The sequence below is a fragment of the Dermacentor silvarum genome, chromosome 10 (assembly GCF_013339745.2).
Source record: "Dermacentor silvarum isolate Dsil-2018 chromosome 10, BIME_Dsil_1.4, whole genome shotgun sequence".
Taxonomy (NCBI): domain Eukaryota; kingdom Metazoa; phylum Arthropoda; class Arachnida; order Ixodida; family Ixodidae; genus Dermacentor; species Dermacentor silvarum.
In genome coordinates this window covers 73,114,224-73,138,332 of record NC_051163.1, presented here as the reverse complement: position 1 = coordinate 73,138,332, position 24,109 = coordinate 73,114,224, and the positions used below count along the sequence as shown (strand labels likewise).

The window sequence follows — 24,109 nt, the reverse complement described above, 5'->3', positions numbered from 1 at the left end:
CGAGCGAGTTATCAGACGTAAAGTGAGTGTTTTGGGAGCAAAGTTAGCATAATTACTTTTGGCGGTGTTAGCGAAAAGACTATTTTCATGAAGCCAGATTATTAATTTTTTACGGCTGTTGTAGCTTTGTCAGGTAGTTCATTTTCGTTTATCGTTGTTATAAATCTGTTAGTATTGTCTGTGTAAAGAATACATTCTTCAGATATGACGGATGGTCGATCAATAACGGAATTTAAGAACAAAAGTGACCCTAGAATTGAATCTTGCGGAACACGACTTTTAATTGTACATCGTGATCATGGCAACTTTTGCATGTACGTATTGCTCTCTGTTAGTTTTATAGTTAGGCAAGAGCGTTAACACCCTCCCGCGTATTCCGTAGTGTTCTAATTCGGTTAGTAATATGTCATGGTTTAGCATATCGAACGCTTTCGTGAGGTCAACGAAAATACCTATTGTAAGTAATTTATTTTCTATATTTATTTTGGTTTTTGAAGAATATTAAATCGGGAATGTTCTGTTGATTTTCCCGTCCTATAACCGTATTGCTCAGGATTGTTTAAACTATGTTTCCTTAAGATTTATTGAGCCAACGATACAGTGTCATTTCGACAACTTGGGCGAATGCTGGAATAATGGTGATTGGTGGATAATTCACGAGTTTCACCATGCTACCTTTTTTTAAAGACGGGAATTATTTTAGGGACCTTTAATTTTCGAGGAAACTAACCAGTTTCAAAGACTTCATTGATAACATGTGTTAAAAAAAATTGAAAAAAAAAACTGCGCAAAAAAGGACTGGACACGAGAGAGTGACACGCACACAGCGCTGTGTGCGTGTCGCTCTCTCGTGTCCGAGTCCTTTTTTGCGCTGTGTTTTGTAGCGTTAGCTACACTGGCCTAGCCAAGCCCGTTTCGCGCGGCACATCAAGAGCCGTGCTGCGCATGCGCAAGGATCAGTGATGTCACACGGCTTGCGCACCGGAGCCACCGGAGCCGGCACCTCTCGCGCACTCCGCCGCCGCCGCGCGCGACTCACCGCCGCCGGTCTGCGCATTCCAGAGGAGTGACGTCGTAGCCGTGGTAGACGCACTGGCGCCGGCGCGCGCTCGCTGTGCAGTCGCCGTCTGACACTGCGCTGGAGCCGCTGCGCTTCTGACTGGCGTTTGTGTGTGTCATTGGAGCAGCAGTAAGCATGACAATCAAGCTAATCCTTGACAATCTAGACAACCAGGAAAGCTAAGAATAATCAGCTGAACCTTTGCTAACGCTACGTATATCCTGGCATAGCCGAGCTAAGCCACTGCAACATTTTTTTTCCAATGAATCACCAACATGCCCAAGCTTCCACGCTAAATCACTTCAGTGAAAAGTGTGGATAAGTTCTTTAAAGGTTCAACTAGTTGGACATGCCCTCGCCACCTATTGGCTTCGTGTTTTTGAGCCCAAGAATATATATTTTTTAATTTCGTTGACAGTTGCAGGGTGTAGAAAAAGTTCATTTAGATTCTTCGTGCTAGGAAGGCAAATACACGTGTTGCAAGAAATTGTGTTGTTAGTAGTACCTACATTAGCAAAGTGATCATTAAAGGCATTGCTCATAGCAGTATTATTAGTTATAAAGGTAATTTCATCAAGAATTCCTGGTACCTTGCTATTCGTCTTTTTTTATTGAGGGCTTCATCAATAACTTTCCACGTTGCCTTACTGTCGTTATTTGCTTGTGTTAATATTGAGTTGCAGTACTTGTGTTTCGAAATTTTCATAAGTTTAATAAGGTCGTTGCTGTAACGTTTATACCTAGCTTCGAGGTTAACGTTATGAGGCGGTCGCTTTAACTTTTTATACATGTTATTCTTTTGATTGATGAAGCGCAAAAGGCCAGTAGTTAAATATGGTTTGCGTTTGTAATTAGTTCTGGTAACTGTGACAGTGGTCTCTCCAAGCGTCATGTGAAGTTGCAAAATGTTCATAAATGCGCTATATTTATACTCATTTGATCCTGCAGAATACATTTCTTGCCAGTTTTCGCATGCTAAAGAGTGGAAAACCTTATTGTAAATTGTGCATGTGGCTTTTGATTTTGTTGTTTCTCGGATTTGATATTGCGAAAACTGGCTGATCATGAGTAATGTCACAGGTGATGGTGCCTGTTACAAACATTGGTGATGGATGACTAGTTATAATGTATTCAAGTATACTTTGTCATGTGCTTGTGAAATAAAGGTACTGCTAAGAGGTTTATTAGCAACGGATGCGGGCGAACGGGTAGCAGTCACAAGCGTTCGGCCAAGGACAGCAACCACGAGCTCATCGCCGGTGGCAATGCTGCTGAGGCACAGGTTACTCTTCATTACAATCACCCTCCGCCGAAAAAGGCGCCCTCCTGGCGGCTTAATGCGAAGACATACTATTGGGTCGTAGTACGGCTTAATGCGACAGACGTGGACAAGTTCGCGGCCGCTATTCGCAGGTCTGTCGGTGGCTTGAGGGGCTCCACGAGGTAATTAACGGAGGACGTTTGCTGCAGAACGCTGTAGGGTCCGAGGTATTTCGCGACAAGTTTTGCGGAGTGGCCGGGTGTGGTAGCGGGTACCCGAAGCCAGACTAGAGAGCCAGGGAAAAATGTTGGTGCAGAACGTTGGGCAGGTTGGCGGGATTGCTGCTGCCACTGGTCCTCGGTGGAAAAAGAGCGGGCAAGCTGGCGGCATTCCTCAGCATGTCGAGCAGCTTCAGACAGCGAAGTGCTTTCGGACGCATCAGGTTTATATGAAAGAATTGTATCGAGCGTAGTAGATAGTTCTCGTCCACATAGGAGAAAGTAACGGGAAAATCCAGTAGTTGCTTGGGCCGCAGTATTGTACGCATACGTCACGAAAGGGAGAACTTGGTCCCAATTTGAATGATCAGAGGCGACGAACATTGATAGCATATCAATATCCAAGCGTACGGTTGAAGCGTTCTGTCATGCTGTTAGTTTGCGGATGGTACGCTGTACTTGTGCGGTGAATGATTCAGTATTCGTGGAGTAGTGCCTTCAAAACATCGGCAAGAAAGGCTCGGCCTCTATCGCTCAGAATTTCGCGAGGGGCAACGTGGCACAGTAGGAAATGGTGTAAGAGAAACGATGGAACGTCCCGGGTGGCAGTCGGCTGAGCGGTGGTTTCAGCATAACGGGTCAAGTCATCCACGGCAGCAATAATCCAGCGGTTCCCTGCTGGAGTGGATGGTAGCGGTCCGTATATGTCAATACCAACACGATCAAAGGGACGACTAGGGCAGGGAAGGGGTTGAGATTTGTCCGGGAGGTAATTTTCGGCGTTGCCACTGAGTACAGTAGCGAATGAACTTTCGCACGTAGTTATACATGCCGCGCCAATAAAATCAGAGGCGTAGTCGAGCGTAGGTCTTGAGGAGAACGGCATGCGCGCACTGTGGGTCTGCGTGGAAAGCGTCGCAGATAAGGTCACGGAGATGTCGGGGTATCACTAGAAGCCACTTGCGTCCGTCAGAAAGGTAGTTACGACGATAAAGAAGGCCATCGCGAATGCAGAAGTGGGTAGCCTGGCGGCGCAGAGCGCCAGATGGTGAAGAGGTGGATGGATCAGAAAGGATGCTGATGAGAGCACTGATCCAGGGATCCTTGCGCTGCTCCGATGGCATGTTTTGCAGTGCATGTGATCTAAGTGCGGGCCCAAGGGCGGATAGGCAAGCGTTGTCAGCTGCGACCGGTGAGCGAGAAAGGGTGTCAGCGCCCGTGTGTTTGCGGCCAGAACGGTAAAGGACGCGGATGTCGTACTCCTGTAGCTTAAGGGCCCAGCGAGCAAGTCGGCGAAATTGGTCCTTGAGGGTCGACAGCCAAAAAAGGGCATAGTGGTCAGTGATGACGTCGTAAGTGTGACCATACAAATAAAGGCGGATTTCCCAAGGGCCCAAATAATGGCTAAACACTCTTTCTCTGTAGCCTCGGCTTTTGTCAGAGTTCGGCTCGCGTTAGCGACGACATATTCATCGAACCCAGCCTTCCGTTGGGCGAGTACGGCGCCGAGTCCGACGCCGCTGGCATCGGTGTGGACCTCGGTGGGGGCGGCAGGGTCGAAGTCGCGGAGGAAGGTGGCGAGTTTATCAGGAGGCATGATTTCGTGAAGGCGTCATCGCAGGTGGGCGACCAAGCTGAAAGTTCTGTGTTGCCACTTGAAAGATCTGTCAGGGGTGCACTTATGGATGTGAAATTTCGTATGAAACGTCAGAAATACGAGCATAAACCAATGAAACTTTGAAGCTCCTTTAACTTCTTCGGTTTTGGAAAGTCAGCGACTGCGCAGAACTTGGCTGGATCCGGAAGAATTCCGTCTTGCGAGACAACATGGCCAAGAATGGCGAGCTTTCAGGCACCAAAAGGACATTTTTTTAAAGTCCAGTTGAAGTCCCCCGTCCGTGAGACATTTCAGAACGTGCTCGAGACGGCTGAGATGTGTATGGAAATCAGCGGAAAAGACAACAACGTCGTCCAGGTAGCAGAGAAATGTGTTCCATTTGAGGCCGCGTAAAATATTATTCATCATCCTCTCAAAAGTGACTGGAGCGTTATACAGGCCGAAAGGCATCACGGTAAATTCATATAATCCGTCAGGTGTCACAATTGCTGTTTTATGTCGATGAGATATTTCCATAGGGACTTGTCAGTATCCGGAACGTAAATCCAGCGAAGAAAATAACTCCGCTCCCTGCAAACAGACGAGGGCGTCATCGATGCGCGGTAACGGGTAAGCGTCCTTGTACGTTATCTTGTTTAGACGTCGGCAGTCGACGCAGAACCGAATAGAGCCATCCTTTTTCTTAACAAGAACGACCGGTGACGCCGAGGGACTGTTTCAAGGCTGTACAACGCCGCGCTGCAGCATGTTAGCAACCTGGTCGTCAATTACACGGCGCTCCGAGGCAGATACCCGATAACGGCGTTGCTGTAGAGGTGCATGACTGCCGGTATCTATCTGGTGCAAAATCGTTGACGTGCGACCCAAACCGAAAGCAGGGCTGTCAAAAGAGGCGCGAAACTTCTGCAGGAGAGTGAGCAGCTGGCTTCGTTGTGAAGATGACGTTTCATCGTTGATGGAGCGGTTGAAAGCGTCGAGGAGGGACTGATCAACCTCAGGGTCACAAGAAAGTGCGCTACGGTCCGTAGGAGTAGAAGCCACAGGGGCGTCAAAGATGCAAAAGGTGTCGACCGGCTGAACAAGGCCTAGGCATTCGCCATGAAATAAAGGTAGAGGGCACGCCGTGGGATTGTCGACGAGCATTTTTGTGGCGCCACTGCGAAGAGTAAAGAGAACAAAGGGCGGCGGAGAACATTTGTGGCGAAGGAACACTTCAGAGGGCGTAAAGAGAACAGTGCCATCAGAAATAGCGGCGCACGACACAGGCACAAGCAGGGAAGAGCTCGGAGGAACGGCATTGTCTTCGGACACAAACAGTTTATCACTAGATGGGTGGTTGTCGATTGTCTCAAAATCGTGAAGCGGAGAAAGTTAGAGTTCGGCATGGCAACAGTCAACAATGGCGTTGTTATTTGCAAGGAAGTCCCAGTCTAATACAATGTAATGGGATAACGAGGGTAGCACGACGAATTCGGCGGTATGCAGAGGTATTTGAATGAAGCCTCGAGCAGTACCGGCAGCGAGAGGCGCAATGTTTTGAGCGTTCGCGGTTCGAAGGGAGAAGTCGGATAAAGGCATCAGAACTTTCATAGTATGCGACAGAGTTGGGCTGAAATTACAGATATTCCGGCTCCTGTATCGACAAGTGTGAGGCCGGCGACTCCTTGGACATACACTTCAATTACGTTGGCCGGAGAGAGATGAGGACTTGAGCATTGCGACGTAGACGCAGTTCGCGCCTCGGGCACTGCGGCCATCAGTGTTCCTGCTCGGTGGGTCCGGCACGGCGACGCATCTGAGAAAGCGAGCGATGACATGGAGATGGTGAGCGGCGGGTAGGCGCGGGTGAGCGATCAGGACAAAAGGAAGAGGTTGGAAAGCTGGAAGGCGAAGACGAAAATTGAGCGGGGAAAGGTGGCGCTCGCCAGATCTTCGGGAAAGTAAGCATGCGACGACGGCAATGGCGCGCCACATGACCAGCACCACCACAAGCAAAACATATCGGACGGTCATCGAAGGTGCGCCATTGTTGGTGGTAAGCTCCGACTCGTGGCTGAGAAGTCGGAAAATGCTGTCGATCTGGTAACGGCATAGGAGGTGGCGAAAGGTCGGTGGTCGATGCATAGCGGGCGGCGAGAGTGTTTGTGGGGGAGGTCGGGCAACTGCTTCTGCGTACGTCAGAGGTACAGTGACTGGCGTCGGATCACGTGCTGGAGGAATGGCTTGCGAAACTTGCTCCTGGATGAAGTCGCGGATCGTAGGTGGTAAAGCGGGTGATGGTTGCGGGACGCAAGACATCAAAAATAGCTGGCGAGTGACCTCTGCGCGAATGAATTCCTGAATCTTCAGAAACAGGGTAGCATGGTCGCCGCTGACACCAAGGCTGGACACAGGGTCGGCGGGCGCTGGGGGACGTCTGGTGTGAAGCCGTTGCCTGCTCAACTCGCCGTAACTCTGACACAATTCGATCACTTCAACGACAGTGCGACGACTCTTCGATGATAACATTTGGAATGCATCGTCCTCAATGCCCTTCATTATATGTTTGATCTTCTCCTCCTCTGACATCGACGCGTTCACCCGTTTGCAAAGGTCAACAATGTCTTCAGTGTAGCTCGTGAAATTCTCTCCGATTTCTTGGGATCGTGTACGCAAACGGTGTTCTGCACAGAGCTTTCTTACTGCTGGCCGACTGGAAACTTCGGTGAACATTGTCTTGAAGAACAACAACGAAGTGAGGTCGCCTTCATGGTTTAGAAACCATAGTTTCGCAACGTACGAGAGATAGATTGCTATGGTTCTCAACTTGGTAGCATCGTTCCAATGGTTATTGGCACTCATTTGCTCATATATGAGGAGAGTGTGAAGGGATCCAATCTTCAACTTCTTTTTAATCTGGGCCGGAGAAGATAGGCGGATCTCGCAGATGCAAGGCGCCGGCACAAACCAGGGTGGGCGGTGCCATTGGAGGAGTTGGAGGAGTGCCGCTTGCGTCCTCGGGCATGATGGGGGGCAGAGTGCGACTACGAAGTTCCAGGGTGGTTGAAACCCAGCAGCCTCCACCACTTGCTAAGCGGCTTATTAGCAACGGATGCAGGCGAACGGGTAGCAGTCACAAGCGTTCGGCCAAGGACAGCAACCACGAGCTCATGCCGGTGGCGATGCTGCTGAGCCACACGTTACTCTTCTTCATTACAGTACATAGAGCTAGTTACAGATATACGTACTAATCTGCGTACTTTACATTGGCAACAAAAATGGCAACATAAATACTAACTGAAAAGCGTTAGTGGCACGCAGCGACAGCGCTTGCACCAGAGCGCGGTTGCTAGTTATGCACCGCGTAGAGGGAGCCATGGTCAGTGGAGGAGAGATTGAGCACAGGCGCAGGTGGAGGAGAGAAGAGATGTCGCTACTTTGTAATTATGAGCGGCTTTGATTGGGCTGCCTGGCATTGACAGGGTTGACGGAAGTCGGAAACAGCGTCAAACTGCACAACGCTCAATTTCTTTAGGTTCCTTCACCTCAACTAAATTCAACTATGTATTTTGAATAGATGGATGAATGTGTGGATGCTATGAGCGTCCCCTTTGAGACGGAGTGGTGTGTTGCACCACCAAGCGCTTGTCATTATTTTGCCTAATGTCCTACCTTGATTTTTGAGAAACACACAAATACAAAGAATTCCAAGCATCAACTTTTTTGAACCATTACTGCGAACTCTGTTTCTGTACATCTCCGTTGTTTGTGGTCTCCCTACTTTTCTGCCACCAAACCTCCAACATCTTTTACTAATCTCTACAGCGGACATGTTTACTTTGCCCCTGCTATTCCTGAACCGAAGGGCTTCAAGGAGGTCATAGGAGCCTAGACTTGCAGCTGGCCAGATTTTTTCACATTCCAATAAAACATTATCCACCGTTTCTCTAGCTTTACCACAACAAGCACATGCGGCTTCGTCCTTGATGTACCTCGCTTTATAACTGCGTGTTCTATGGCATCCTGATCTCGCTTCGAAAAGTAAGGAGCTTCCCTTTGAGTTTTCAAATATTGTTTCTTTCCTGATTTCCTTTTTTTCCTTTGAGGTAGTTAGTCATAGCAGGTTTCTTTTCCATTGCCGTCAACCATAACCTTGTCTCAGGCTCCCTCACTTTGCGTTTGATGTTCTTTGTTGCCGCGTTGCTGGCCGTATCGGCCGCATATTTGCTCGTAAGCTTGTTAGTTCTTTTCCTCCACTGTGAGTCAATGTTTTGCCTGTACAAATACCTGAACACTCTTGCACCCCATCTACTTTCTTCCATTTTCCTCAGTCGTTGTTCAAAATCAATTTTACTTTGAGCCTCCCTTCAAAAATTTGTCCAGCCCATATCACCCTGCACAGCTTCATTAGTAGTTTTCCCGTGGGCACCGAACGCGAGGCGTCCCAGTGACCTTTGGTTGCCATCAAGTTCTGATTGTACCCTTGACTTCAAGCAAACAACCGCAGTTCCAAATGTAAGCCCTGGAACCATTACACCTTTCCACATACCCCGGAGCCCCTCCTACCTATTGTATCCTCATAGCACTCTGTGTTTCATTACGGCCGCATTTCTCTTCCCTTTTGCTATTGTTTTTTCCTGTGTCTCTAGGTATCTACCGCCTTCGTTTATCCATATACCTAAGCATTTGTGTTCTTTTACCAGAGGTATTTCCTGGCCCTGTGTCAAGACTGTTCACTGTTTTCATTGAATTACATAAAACGCTAAATTTTAATCCTAACTTCTCATATTCTTCCCCACAGATATTAGCCAGGCGTTGCATATCAAATTTTCTTGTTAGCACGCAACACAATGTCGTCCGCATAAAATAAACCTGGAAGCTGCTGCTCAACTATTGTGCCGGCTTGTTTGTATGAGACGTTAAATCCGATATTGATTCCTTCTAGCGCTCTTTCAATCCTTACCACGTACATCATAAACAGCAGCGGGGGTATAGGGCAACCCTGTCTCAGCCCCTTGCTGATATCAACTTTATCCTCGCTCGTCATCCCATTCATTCAACGCAAACAGTATTTTTTCGGTAAATCTCCCTCGTTGCTGTGGAGTCCTGAAGACAGAGGGCCACTGTGGCATGTTGCAAACACTCAGACAATAGAGGGACAAACCGTCAGCAAGGCCATTTTTTAACAGCGAAGCTGTTTAAGCCACTGTAATTTCTGGTGCGTAGCCGTAGTAGGCTTTGAGACCCGGAGGAGGTGATCGCGTGCATGCGCACGCGGTCTCCTCCTCGCCAGCTTTCTGCTTTCCCGACCCCTGCCTCTCTTCTCTCCGCGGCGCGCTGAGCCAGCAGAAAAAAAAAAGGAGAAAGCTTGTACTAAGCCGCGAAAAGCTGAAGGCGCAGCGAAGCTGGCCGATTGATATCGCGCGGCTAGCTTCCAATGCGTTCGGCGTCGGCAAGCAGCAGCGTTCTTGGCACTGTGCCAACCTTTCCCAGGCAGCACGACAGCACTGGGCCAAGCATGGTCCAATGCTCGCAGAAATTGGTACGAACTTTGGCCCAATCCTGGCATCATGGCAAAGTGCAACCCGATCCAAGGTTCACCCACTGTTCGAGCCAAGATTGGCCGTACAGTTTGCCATTGTAGAATCCAATGTAGTTCAAGCATAGAGCCAGTGCAAAGCCATCCTGTATCCAGTCTTTCAAGAACGTCCAGTGCTCAGCCATTCTGTATCCAACATGTTTCAAGAACATCCAGTGCTCAGCCATTCTGAATCCAATGTGTTCCAAGAATACCCAGTGCTCAGCCATTCTGTATCCAACGTGTTTCAAGAATACCCAGTGCTCAGCCATTCTGTATCCAACGTGTTTTAAGAATACCCAGTGCTTAGCCATTTTGTAGCCAATGCGTTTCAAGAAAATCCGGTGCTCACCCATTTTGCATCCAGTGTGTTTCAAGCATAGCCTGTACTTAGCCATTCTGTTGCTTGTATGCTAGCTTACTGCCTATACAATCAGTAGCGAAGAAAATGTGATGGAAATAAGTGCAGGAAGGAAACTTCCTGCAGACACACGCAAAGCGTAAACGAAAATATAATTTATTTAGTATACTATTTACAGTACTATTTTACTATTTACAATACAATTCTTGAACTGATGCAGCATCAGTAGGGGTGCTCAGCTCCAGGGGCAGCAGCAGGAGGAGGGGCAGGGGCGGCAGGGGCTGCAGCAGGGGAAGGAGCAGGGGCAGCAGCAGCCGGACAGGAGGGGCCGACGGTGGACTTGCCAGGGACCTGAGGGCAAGGGTGGGGCAGGGAGAGGGCAGCAGTGGGCAGGCAATGATTCCTGCCCTGAAGGGAGGGATCATCGGGCTGCTCTGCTGCAAACGTTGCTGTGAAACGCCTCTTCCTGCCACCACCGCTGTCCACAGACCCTGGCAACCACTTAATGAAGTCCTGTGCTTGTGTCAGGTCGCCCCCCCCCCCCTTTTGCACAGATGACATCTGCACACAAACATGCAAAGACCACAATTAGTACATACAGCATGCACCGTAAAGATCACCCACAATAGAGCAGGCAAACACATTCAACAAAAGAAAACCTTCAAGAGACTTAGTGAAATAAGTTGCTAAGTCTTTAGCACACAGTTTATCTGACAGAATTTGCAACCGCAGCCAACCTTATTGAATCCGAGGTTCACAGCATGCTCAGCGGCGAAATGCAGGATACGAAAAGTAATGCTGCGGATAATTAAATGCTATCGCCTTCCCCGCCATGAAAATTCTTGATCCATTTACAGGATTTTCATCCCTGTTGCCTTCGTTGACATTCTTGTTTTTTCACCCTAACATAGCGTTAACGTCATCAGTGATGATCACACCATGTCTTTACTAACCGAGACATATTCAACTGTCTCACCCGCTGATGCTAAACGTGTAAGCTGCCTGGTGTGATGCAATTCATTGGCATGCTCGTCAAGCAATTCACCTAAGCTGCCATTGGTGCTAGTGCAGAGCACACTTTCGCAATTTCTGCAAGGGCAGTGGTGACTGAGTATGTGGCTTTCATTGTAAAAAATGAAATCAGCCAACAGGGACGCCCAAATTTCTTCGTTGTAGAAGTTGACAATTTATATGAAAGACACGATTTTGGCAAGGACAACCTCTTGTTATGCAAGCCATTTCGCTGTAGAGGAGTTCGGCTGTACACACAATACTTCAACAATGCAAAAGGATGACTGAGGAAGCTTTACCTGTGACTATCCGGCATAACTTCAAATTGATGAATGCCCTCTTCCCCTTCCTGCTATGAAGGCTGTAAAGCACTTGGACGGGGTGCGCCATTACAGCCTTCATGGCATACGATGCCACCTCGCGCAGTGACTTCCCTCCTATTTGCAGGAGGTGCTTGCGCTGCAAAAGACAAAAATTGCCAGAGATGTGGAAATGAGCATTGTATGCGGCAATGTTTTCAAGTTGAAAAATCTACCCAATACTACCAGAATATAATTTATTGCCAAGTGAAGTGAATTTTTAGCTGAGTGCAAAGCAAAACATTTTTGCTGGAAGAGGTTTATGACGCAATGCTCTTTAATTGTAAATGTGCTCAACAACACCTTAGCGTTACTAGAATAAACACAAACACGAAGTGCATCAGGTCTTGTCTGTTCTGTCATTTCATGTTTGTGTTTCATAACCCTTAGCACAGTAACTATGTTTCATAGTAACTACCTCTCCAAGCTTTCACTATCACTTGTAAGCGCACCAACTCTACTCCCATGCAAATTCCCAATGCTTAATTAGGGGATGTGACATTAGAGTGCAGGAAAGCCAGATCTACATACGTGTGGCACAAAACAGCTTAAAGGCATACCGACATGATATTTTCAGACCTTCACATTTTGCGTTAAAGCGACTGACAACCAGTTTTTAAAGACGTAGTTTTGTGGTAACCAAAAGTTAACCCTCAGCAATGTTTGCACCTGCAGCTACGCAAATTGTGAAAGCAGCCTATCATTCTGCTTCACAGGAGTGAGTGCAACTGCAGTTAACTGCCTACATTTTGGCCTTTTCAACCACTTTTGAAGATATAAAGCTGGTACAATAAGTTTGCATTGTCGTACAGACCTTCTTACTTTGTACAGCTTTTTTCCCCCAAATACACACCTACAGCATGGCTGCCTGGCCCCCGTTATCATTATTCTGTCGATAGACTTACCAAGCCAACTCATCAAAAACAAAGGCAGTGACACTTTCACTACAAACGAAGGCTTATCAGCATATTGTAAGGTAAAAAAAATAACAGAAAAATGTGGACTGCATTTCAATACTAATAAGAATACCATGAAACCCATACAATAATAGAAAGCCATGTGATAGGCCTCTTATTCATGGTAAATAAGGAACAGTGTCCTGAAAGCGTAGGGAGACGTAGACACACCCCAAGTGCGGACTTTAAACTGGTAAGTTTATTGAATGAACGAGTTCATGAACAGTTGAACTGCACATACACCTGGAAGGCAGTGAACAATTTATGACATGCACTCGTGGTTAGATCAGGTGATAATAAACAATAATGAATTAACAAAAACAAGAACAATCGCGCTGCTCCGCTGTCAACGATTTGCGTGGTCTAAAAAGGAAATTTTTTCTAAGAAGACTATTGCAGGCTGACTAATGCAACCTGGTCCTGCTTTCTGTATTCTATAGGCCTCGCAAATTTCACGCGTCAATTGGTCTGTGAGGCGAAAAAGAATCTCGGTCCGACAGAATTCTGCAGTGCACTCTCAGTCATAGCAATGCATTGCGAAATGCAAGGCGCAAACAGTGCATTTTGGTGCTCCCTGAGGCCCACGTTTACACACTGCCCCGATTGTCCCACGTACACTCGGCCACAGGTGAGGGGGATCCTGTACACGATTGCAGTGGCGCAAGGCAAACACATGTTAGTGTGCCTTACAGGGCAGACGCTACCTACTTTCTTTCTGGCTGAAAAGAAAACAAATCTATGCCATGCCACGATCCCCCCCCCCCTTCAACCTGTGCGAACGCTAGTGGATGTATGGCTAACGGCTTGCTTTTTGGTGCCGCATCTTTACTCTCCAAACTTTACTCTTCGCACAAGCTTTCCTTATGACGCCAATAGCATGCTGTCTTGTGGAAAGTTCCTGCAAGAATTGAAGCATGCTATGGACACTAGCGTTCGCACAGGTTGAAACAAAAAAAAGAGGGGGGGGGGAGGGGGATCGTGGCATGGCATAGATTTTTATTTCAGCCAGAAAGTGGGTAGCATCTGCACAGCAGTTACAAAATGTGTGGAGAAAGGTGCAAATGCAAAAAAGTCTGCCCTGTAAGGCACACTAATATGCGTGTGCCTTGCGCCACTGCAATGGTGTACAGCAGCCCCCTCACCTGTGGCCGAGTGTACGTGGGACAATCAGGGCGGTGTGTAAACGTGCGCCTGAGGGAGCACCAAAATGCAGTGTTTGCGCCTCGCTTTTGGCAATTCGGGTGCACTGCAGAATTCACTCAGACCGAGAAGCTTTTTCGCCACACAGACCAATTGACTCATGAAATTTGCGAGACCTATAGAATACAGAAAGCAGGACCAGGTTGCATTAGTCAGCCTACAATAGTCTTCCAAGAAAGAGAAATTTCCGTTTTAGACCCCGCAAATCGTTGAGAGCCGAGCAGTGTGTTTTTTTAAATTCATTCTTGTTTAGTATCACCTCATCTAACCACGAGTGCATGTCATGAATTGTTCACTGCCTTGCAAGTGCATGCACAGCTCAAGTGTTCATAAACTCGTTCATTCAATAAGTTTTCCAGTTGAAAGTCGGCACTTGGGGTGTGTCAAGTCTCCCTTCGTCTACGTTTTCACTGCGCTGTTCCTTATTTACCATGAATCAATACCAAGTTGTTCCAGTTTGCACTCCTCTTCAGGCCACTTATGCATCTTCATGTTTTTGCCATGTGGTGCGCCAAGGGTCATTTTTCGCAACTTTTGGGGAAGAATTAAAAATATAAATTCCCATTTAATGAGAAAAACATGGCTTATTTTAACCAGTAGGATAGGTCATTTTTGCACAAGCGGTTTTCTCAATTCATGTTCCGAGCAGTTGTCTGTCCCTTTACGTGAAGCTTCCGGACTCTAAAACCCCAGAAATATACTAGCAAACCCCAGAGTGCACTAAATACCTCATTTATACTAGTTTTTCTACAGCCAGGTTTCGTTTAGCTTTCTCCCTCTCATAACATCATGGCACAGAAGGCAACCACGTAAGACATCGGAAGGTTTGACACTTGCTTCGACTTGCTTGTCGAAAGGATGTTTTGGCTTCTACACAGAAGCCTTGTTCACTGACTATTATTGATTTCATTTAGCTACAACAGGCATATGGCCAACAACTATGTCAGTGAACAAGTCTTCATGGGGAAGGCAGAACATATAACCCCTTCAACAACACTATTTTGGTCTGCATTACATTCATTGTGGGTTTAAACTGGGTGGGAAAAAGCCTGTCAAAAAACAAAACGGATGGCAACCAAGGTGAAAAAACATTAAACAATGCTATTTCCCCTTCACGGGGGCCATGTTCTCTCTATGGCCAGCATCTGTTTTTGCCATGAATGTTCAATGCAATGGTTCGAGCTGTTCGCAATTTGACCAACTTTCCCAACCCTTGTCATTACGGCATGGAAAATGGGGCACCCCCATTACAATACCGTATTTACTCGCATAATGAACGCACTTTTTTCCTTTGAAAATATGCGCAAGTTGGGGGGGGGGGTGCGTTTATTATGCAGGGTAAAATTTTGAATGATTTGTTTTGAATGATTTGTTTGAAAGAAAGCCGCAATTTCGTCCGCAAGGCGAACCATCGATTGCGATAGCAAATGCGCAGAGAGCTATACGAAGTAAGGATAGTAGTTCTATCGCCCGTATAAACTTCCAAAGTAATTTAACCAGCATGGTGTCAGCGCGCACAGGCAAACATGAACCAATCACACTGGATGACCGCGGACACTCACAGTCGAAATGCTGGTGTGAGGAAGCGCTGCAGCAACAGCGAGCGAAGTGACCTTCATGCCATGTATCACTTCAACGCAAACTGAGCGGCGATAACGGAGTACGCTCAAAAGTATAAGCTGCCGTCGCACCTAGACTCAGCCTCCGACGCAGATCGTTTTCAAGATAGGGCACGCCCGGCCGTGCAATGTGCAGTTGCTGTGCCGCCTCCCTCCCCTCCCAACGGCGCCATGCACACGACGAAATACGGCGCGTTTCCTACCCGCTTTCTTCCCTCCAACGTGGGATAAAGCCGCGATCATTGGCGCCGACTTCAAAAATGCACCTGGAGTGTCCATATGATGCTACCGCTATAAAAGTAGGAGACACACGTACAATTCAGCGTCTGATACAATCGTACCCACTGAATGCCATATCGGACGCCGCATCGTACTGTGTCTCTCCTACTTCACGGCAGCAAGTTCAGGGTGTGTTTATTTCGCGGGAGAAAAAAAAATTTGAAATTTTGACGACGAAAGTTGGGGGTGCGTTCATTATGCGAGCGTGTCCATTACATAAGTAAATAGGGTATTTCACTTATTCAATATGAAGGGCATAAATTCTCTTACATAATGTAGAATAGTGGTAGATAAAACAAAGCACAGAAAAATCAGAGTAGTGGAATAAAAAGTAACGGGCCACAGGGTATGTGGGTTTACATTCTTAAAGTAATTGCTAGTGCTCTAGAAAATGCTTTGAACCATTGCATGAAACTGGATAGTTTAGGAGTTTGTTTCATGGGCTTGTAGCACAAGAAAAAAAATGTTAGTGCAATCAGGCAATTCGACAACAGGTACACTAGACTTGCTGCAAATGTGGTTTTCATTACATATCCGACTGCAATGCAATTTTCAAACTCTATTATTTAGAAAACAAAACTGTAGATTAAAATGAGGTAAATACAGTATATACAGAACATCATTGCACCCCTTTTCCTGTACTGTGTCCCACTTGTTTGCACTGCTATTTATCATTCACGATGTGCCAACTCGTCTAACAAAAAGAATTTATTCACAAGTGCTCTACATTGTGTCCTTCTATAGAAAGCTGCCACAGTTTGCATTTTATATCAGCAATAGATTTTTATTAACTTAACGATTTACTCCTGCTTCATGAATGTATCTCTACGGAGAGCTGTTGGAAATCACCGATTCAGCAAGCCACTATGGCAGCTCAGTGCCTATGGCGTTGCGGTGCTGAGCTCGAGGTGAAAGATTTGATTCTGGCAGTCAGGGTCACATTTCGATGAGGTCTCATTGCAAGAACACTAGTGTACGCTTAGATGCATGTTAAAGAAACTAAGGTCCAGCCCAAATATGTCATTAGAAACTATACAGCAGGGAACAAATTATTTCCATGAACTCTTTAGTGTGTGCGATGCAAAGTTCCTTCACATAGAACCCACACCATGTTTCATGAAACAGCACAGAACTTCCACATGTTACATAGCCTCATAATTACAAATAAAAGGGCAGTACAAACCAAGGTGGCAGCCACAGCCTCATCCCGCACGGCTGCCTCTAATTCTTTAATATTGTCGGCAGGTAGCCGAGGAAGAACTGGAGGCACCGTCGACAAGGCAGGCTGAGACACTGCACGGGTCTAGTTAAGAGGCTCAGTTTCATCCAGCCTCTCAGACACGACCCGTACTTCATGCCTCAGCTGCACCCGCAGCAGCATTGCTGAAACACAAAAATATTTACTTCACAGCAGAAGCGGTAGATTTATGGCATATTTGGTTGTTTCAGAGCACTCTGGTAAATGCAAAGTATCAGGATTTGTACAGGTCTCGGTGACAAAAATTCATAGGTATTTAAAGACTTTCAAGGGTACCTCCAGCAATAGAAGGAGAGGTGGAACCATTCTATTGTGTCCTAATGGGGAGTACCATATTTTCTGGTCTATAAGTCGCATCTTTTATAAGACTCAACCCCTCAAACCGGCAGCTTTTCCAGAAAAAAAACTTTTGCATCCACTTCGACTTGCCACTTTAGCCTGAAGCTGTCACCTCTAGCTTCCTGGTCAGCCCAGTTGGCAGAGCGACTGCTCTGTAAATGTAACCCTGCTCCAAGTTTTCCTTCCCCTTTCACATAAGCATGAGCATAAAAAAACAAAAAACACTAGCAATTACCCGACAGCTCCGTGGTGTCCACAGCCAACTCGCATTCCGCCTTCTTGGCCCTCCTCTTTGCCTTGTCATAAGTGCCTTTGAACAAAGTAAAAATATTCAAAACAGATTATAATAGACACTAGAACGACAAGCAACCTGTTAAGCTGTGCAGGCTACATTCAACGGACAAATGTCACGAATAAGATATTTGTGACCTCTGTGAATGCCCAAAGCAAACTGCGCAGACATTGTGAACAAGCTGGCACAGCTTTGATGACGTCAAAGTATCAGTGGTACAAGTTAACATAACTCAGGAACTGTAGAATGCCACTAAAGAATTAGTTTGTCATTGTTTTTATATTCTTTGCAAGTTTTCAGTTGCACCCACCGCCACCAACAGTCAATGTTATGACATATGGGAGACAGTCAAGCACCTGCAAATCTCAATAAACAATGAATCATTTATTATTACAAACCCCTTTCAATGCAAAAACGCAGATTGCATTTGGTATAACTTGGGATGGCAACATTCAAACTGGCCAAAAGGTGCAAGCCTCTTGATGCACAGTTTTTAAAGTTAGATGTTTAACAAACTATGCAACCTTCTAAGGCAGGTTTACACCTGCAAGATATCAGCCATAAAATGGCAAGAGTGCTGTTAATATTCAAGCTATTGCTAATTTTACAGATGTAGGCATTGCAAGCTAGGCGGGGAAAAATTATGCATAATAATAAACAGCGAAGGCTTGATTACTTTCCTGTATGTGCAACAATGGTGCTTGTCAACAATAATTGCAACATTTTCAACAGCTATACCAGAGTGCATCATACACAAACTTTAAAGAAAAGGGGGGGGGGGAGGCAAACGAACTGTGTTGGTCCTGACCACCGTGGTCTTAAAGGGACACTAAAGAGAAAAGTACTTCTGCATCAGTAAATTACTGTTAAGTCTACACAAACAAAACAAAGTGCATGTTCTTTGGAGTTTGGTTGAAAAAGTGCTAGTATTCATGATGCACGTCATCCAAGTAGCAAAGCAATGAGCCAACTTTTTATTTGTTCTAATTGTCAAGATGTTAATTTGGGAGATGAGCATCATAAGTGACACCAAAACAAACCGTTTCCAGTGAGGAAAACATTGTGTGCTTATTTTTTCTGGTAATGAACCCCCCCACCCCATGAAATTTGAAAAAGATCATGTGCATGGAGTTGCAGGGTCCTGAAACTGTCTTAGTGGGTAAGCAAGCTGGCCCTGTCATTGACAATAACATAAATATTCTTTACACAATGCACCAACAGCTCCCCAACAGCTCCTCGGAACTGGTTTTGGCACGTAAAACCCCAGAAAGGACAGTTAACTTTCCCCGCTGAGACTGTTGGATGGCACAGCAACCTTTTGCACACGAGTGCATTGACGCATGGCAGTTTTCATACTTGCAGGCTTCTCTCCACGAGAAAAAAAAAACATGATGTGGACCTTGCTAGAAGCATGTCACTCTAATATATCATACAACTTCCTGATCAGCACCCTAACAGATAGATGACTAAATTAAAAGCGTTAGCTATAACTAATTAGGTGCCAAGGGCTAATAAATTACTGGCCATTTCTCAACTGGACTCTGAATAACATGCACTTGGTTTTATTTGTGTAAAATTATCTGTGTATTTTTAAAGCTTGTTACATAACAGCTGGGACACTATACCATCAGGGTTTTTTTGTTACAGAGGGTAGTGGTCACAGGTACAAGGATTAGGTACAACACAATGTCATTCCTACTTATCCAATGTTAGCTGTTGCAATAATACGAGAAAAAAGAACCGTATTAATGCGACACAATATTAGGTCAAAACAAAAGGAAAGCGTGGTACAGTAATTGGTACATATAGCATATGAGCACTTGATACAGCCATGAGACAGTGAAAGGGCTGCAACAATGCATTGCAGTTACTGCCCTCATAAACTCATAATCTTGAACTTAAACTGTTTGAATGAGATGACAATACTACTCTTTTGATTTACTTGGTATATACGAGTTCAAGGTACAAGTTCAACAGTCAGTTAAGACAGCTGAGCATAAGGTTAGCCGTGATATGTACGTCAAACTTCTACAGGGTGCTGAATAATTTCGCTGTACCTGTTCGAAAAAAGGTTTTGCACTCATCACTGCACTGTTCTTGCTCAAATTTTGCAGAACGATTACATTTTGGGGTCGCCTTCGTTGAGTATGACACTTACCACAGTTAATTGGCTGGTGCTTTTAGAAAAAAAAAGTGAGAATCTGCCTTCACTTGTGGGGATGTGACCTGCTGCAACGAGAGCACTAGCATAAACTTGTGTCGCTGCCTGCTGTAGAAAGCAGCTGGTCAGGGAGGTTTGCCACATGTTCCAGGAGCAGGCAACATGCGGCAAACCTCCCTGACCAGCTACTTAATGAAACTTAACACCCATGAATTTTGTATATGTAATGAAATTTCAGTCTCACGAAGAACAAAAATCGTCTGTGTGGAAACGCGACTGTCACGAATAAGCAATTGGTGCAAAAGTTAGGTGCAGAACTATTACTACTGACGTAAACCACCTCATGACTTGCCGAGAAGCGTGTTGACTGCTGCACATTATCTCATAATTTCTGCCTAAGGAAGCTGGCATGACATCAGAATCGCCGCGCGTATAAGGAGCCATTCTGCGCCTAGTCTCCGCGTCTAGTACGGGGCACGCTGCAATTGAGAAGTTTTTTTCTATGCACCGAATCTGTTTTAGAGGTTTTGCTAAAGATCCACGTGTGCCACAAGCGCTCCGCTATTTACATGCGCCGTTTGATTCATGTGGTCGATCCACTGCATAAGGCTGGAGCTTTCTGTGCAAGCATGCGAAATCGGCGGTTTCATTAGAGCATGTATCCTTTTGCACGAGGTACAATTAAGCTCGTCTCCCATGGAGAGCAAAGCTAGCGGAAGGCGGTGAAAGTTTAGGCTAAGTTGTGAACAACACGTGGCTGAAGCGAAGTGTTACATGATCTCATATTGTGGCACTAACACGCACCACTCGTACTGGACGAACAGGGAGCCATTAGACCACGCCGAGCACTAAAGAAGTCTCTTAGATTATTTTTCAGGTGCTTTAATGTTCGCATAGAATCCACATGGCTTTGTTTGGCACCACCGCAGCAGTGACGTCGGAATTTCTCGCGAAAACGGCTAATTTATTTCCTGGCCGGCACGGTTGCGTGTAGACTCCGCTGCCCTAAACGATGCAGGAGATGAAGTGCTTGTGGCCGGGTAACACGCGCATAGATCCCCGACAGACCTCATTCAAGACCTATAGTGTAGCTATATCGCGCAAGTCGTGCATGAAATCTACGCCCAGCTTCTTTCTGTGCATCAAAAAAAGCGGTCTAGTCAATGCCATTCCGGAGTATATAACATGCGCGCATGATTGAACTCATCTCGAGCGCACGTAGTACGCGACCGATCGGCCTAGCCACACGTGCGCTCGCTGCATATTTGGCACGCGCCATTAACTACGCAAATACTCGCACACGACGTTGACCCGTAGATGAGAATGCACATAAGGTACAATCACGACAAGAAAACTCTCGTATTAAAAAATGCATACTCACGCACACGTTGACTTCAGTCTCCTCGGTTACCACGTTGCGCACAAGGCAAGGCTGTCGTCGATGGCGATGGCGCAAATTCCAGGACGAAAGGAGAGAGAGGAAATCGAGGAACCGACGCTCTCTTTTTTCTTTTTTTTGAGTCATCTCTCGAATCGCCAGTGCAAAAGTACATTATTATTTAATTAATTACGGCGGATGATACGCAATAAAAACAAGCATACCGGGAAGCGCGTTCAAGTCGCGTGGGTCGCACCAGAATCATTGAATGACAAAAACGAAAAAAAAATGTATACTAATGTTTGTATTAATTCGATCCGCAATCCGGCTTTCCGTGGCTGTAGAGTGTACTAGTGGCTGCTTCGCTACGGTTTGCAGGTGGTGTAGGTGAATCGAACGTAGCTTTGACACGTTCTATTCACCTGTATTAACAGCTCATTCGTTTCAGCGGTGCAGCAATGGCGCCTTTGAACACCCTATGAGAAATCCGCCGTTCGTTTCAAAATATACAGGAAAGGTGCAGGGCTGGTTCGCGATTTTGCTGCGCCCTTTCTACTGTCGGTGCCGACTTTGTGCAGTCGTGCAGGTACAGTGTCCTAGAATGTACACATACCTTATATTCTAATAGACTGTGGTACAGGTGCGAAGCAGCAGCGCAGCAGACGACACAGCACACATGCACAAGCGCCGTTAAAACCCAGCTTACGGCTATCTGCCGTGTCTAGGCAAGCGCGGGTATATTAACGTCTCCGAAGCCGATTACACCAGCAGCTCAAGACCTATTTAACGCAAGCCGTGCACATTGGTCGGACAAAACACACACCTGCACCGGGTCAGCACTTCGGCATTTGTTTCGTGTGCCGCGCTTTTCGTGAATCGGTGCGCGAACTGGTTCACAGTGGTGCAGGCGAATCGAACGGGCCTTTAAAAAATCCGTTCGCTTCATGGAAGAACGGAAAAAAAATGTCGCAGTTTCGCCCGAAAGGCGAAGCATCAATGGCGATAGCGAATTAGCAGAGAGCTATTCGGAGTAGGGATAGTAGCTTTATCGGCTGCATAAAGTTGGACACATTCACTACTAACTGAATTAACAAGCGTGGTGTCAGCGCGCACAAGCACACATGAATAAATCACACTCGATGACCGCAGACAACCACTGTCAAAACGCTGGCAGCAAGCGCAGCTGCCGCAGCGAGCGAGCGAAGGTTCGTGCGGTTTATCGCTTCAAAGGAAAACTGAGCGGCCGAATGCACAGCATACAAAGGTCAGAGCCGTTTGGAGGTCGCTTGCAAGATACGGTGCGCGCGACAACACCGGCAGCCCGTACCGGCGCAAACATAATAAAGAACCAAGCGCAGATTACATGAACGCATTTGTTGGCAGAGGAGAAGCCGCCTCCCCCCCCCCCTCCCTCCCTTCCGCGCTTCCTTCCCGCTTTGCTACTTTCGCGTGGAAGATTGCGTCGCCAGTTCCCCTTGCGCCCGGTTGCAAGATTTTATCGCCCTTGGACTTTATACGGAACCTCACGCCGACGACGGCAGAAATCTGCTTGAAGTGTCCATATAATTGCTATCGCAATAAAAACTTCCTTCATGGAGGAAGAAATTTTCTTCCTCCAGGAAAAAATTTTCTTCCTCCATGGTTCGATTCAATTCGGCTCATGCGTTGGCAGGTCGGCTGCTCCTTGCTGTTACTGACTGCCCCACTGCACTGCTGCTGTCCACGCTTTCGCCTCGCCGTCGTCTTGCGTTTTTCGGCACGGGCTACAGCATTGCGGTTTCGGCATCTGACTCATCCCTCTCGCTCATCATGCCGTCCAAGTGGAGGAAATGTCGAGTCGTAAGAAAGGAATACAACAAGATAATGACTGAGCTAGGACTCGCGCAGCTTGTTGGCCTTCCTTGTCCAACGACGAAGCTGCAAGCTTCACCTCTGCCGACAGTTCTCGTGTAGAGCGACTTTCGCCTCCGAAGCCGGGAACCAGCAGACAATCGTGAAGTTCAATTTCCATGGATGACGGTGGTGAGCCTCCGTTCAAACGGTTGAACGAGCGTTCGAGAAGTGAAGCCTTTGTTGACGACGTCTGTAGACAAGAAGCTCCTTTTGTAGAATGCCAATCAGATAGTGCGGGTACGTCCTCATGTGAGCTCAGCGACTGATAGCAGCTCAAGTGACAAAGGAGGTCCCCAAGGTAGCGATTCAAGTGATGAGTCTGATGACTTTCTCGCTTCAGACAGCTTCACTGGGCCAGATGAGGGAATAGCCTTCACTTGTAGTCTAACGCTCTCTCATGTACTTTCCGAACAACTGTCTGCAAGTGAAGAGCTTGCTGTAATTGCTTCCAAACATAATATGATGCATGCATGCATTAACGATGTCCTCGATTTCTGCCGGCGAAGAGGCATCTCTGACCTTCCAAAAGATGCTAGGACAGTTTTGAAAACTGAGCGCAAAGCTCAGGTGGAGCAAAATGGTTCATTTGTGCACTTTGGCCTTGCAGAAGGAATTCGTCAAGTGTTGCAGCCGGGGCAAGTAGTTCCAAGTGAACTGAAGCTACAAGGCAACATTGACGGAGTCCCTCTTTACAAAAGTAGCCAGCTTGCCTTTTGGTCCATTTTGTGCCGCATAAAAATGTGGAGGCATCACCGCCATTTCTTGTCAGTGTGTACTGTGGTGCAGGGAAGACGCTATGTCTGCAGGATTACCTAGAGCCATATGTGCAAGAAGTCTCCGACCTAACCTCTGAGGGGTTAAGCATAGGAGGTGCTCATGTTCGGGTGAGCATTGGAGCCATGGTTTGCGATGCTCCTGCAAGGAGCTACGTCAAATGTATTGTTGGCCACACTGGCTATTATGCGTGCGAGCGATGCAACCAAAAAGGGCAGCACATTGAAAACAGGGTGACATTTCCCAAAGTTCATGCAGCAGCACGATTGCATCATTTCGGTCTCAAGAGAACAAGCGCCACCCATTCTGGTGTTTTCCAGTGATAAGTGCCCTGTTTGTGCTAGCTTAATATATTCTCAAAACTGACTCAAATATATTCTCAATTCATTTCTGTAATTGGCATGCTTTAAATAGAGCTGCTTTGTTTTAGAACAGATCCCATTCTGTGTAATCCCATTCTGTACGAATTAAATCGTTGGAATGCATACAGTCTAGTGCTGCAAGGTATGTCCTGG

The 24,109-nt window shown here is 46.6% G+C and overlaps 1 protein-coding gene across 1 annotated transcript in view; it reads right to left on the bottom strand.

Moving 5' to 3' along the window:
• Positions 1-21,044, bottom strand: part of LOC125940785 (uncharacterized) — an 847,616-nt gene extending 826,572 nt beyond the window's left edge. Inside the window, exons 1-5 of the transcript XR_007463991.1 lie at positions 20,931-21,044; positions 17,332-17,406; positions 16,683-16,882; positions 11,386-11,545; positions 10,216-10,636 (exon numbers count right to left, since the gene is read on the bottom strand). The gene's annotated coding sequence lies outside the window, so the exon portion shown is untranslated. Of the gene's footprint in view, positions 10,637-11,385; positions 11,546-16,682; positions 16,883-17,331; positions 17,407-20,930 lie in introns of the transcript that reaches the window.
• Between the last annotated feature and the right edge of the window lie 3,065 nt (positions 21,045-24,109).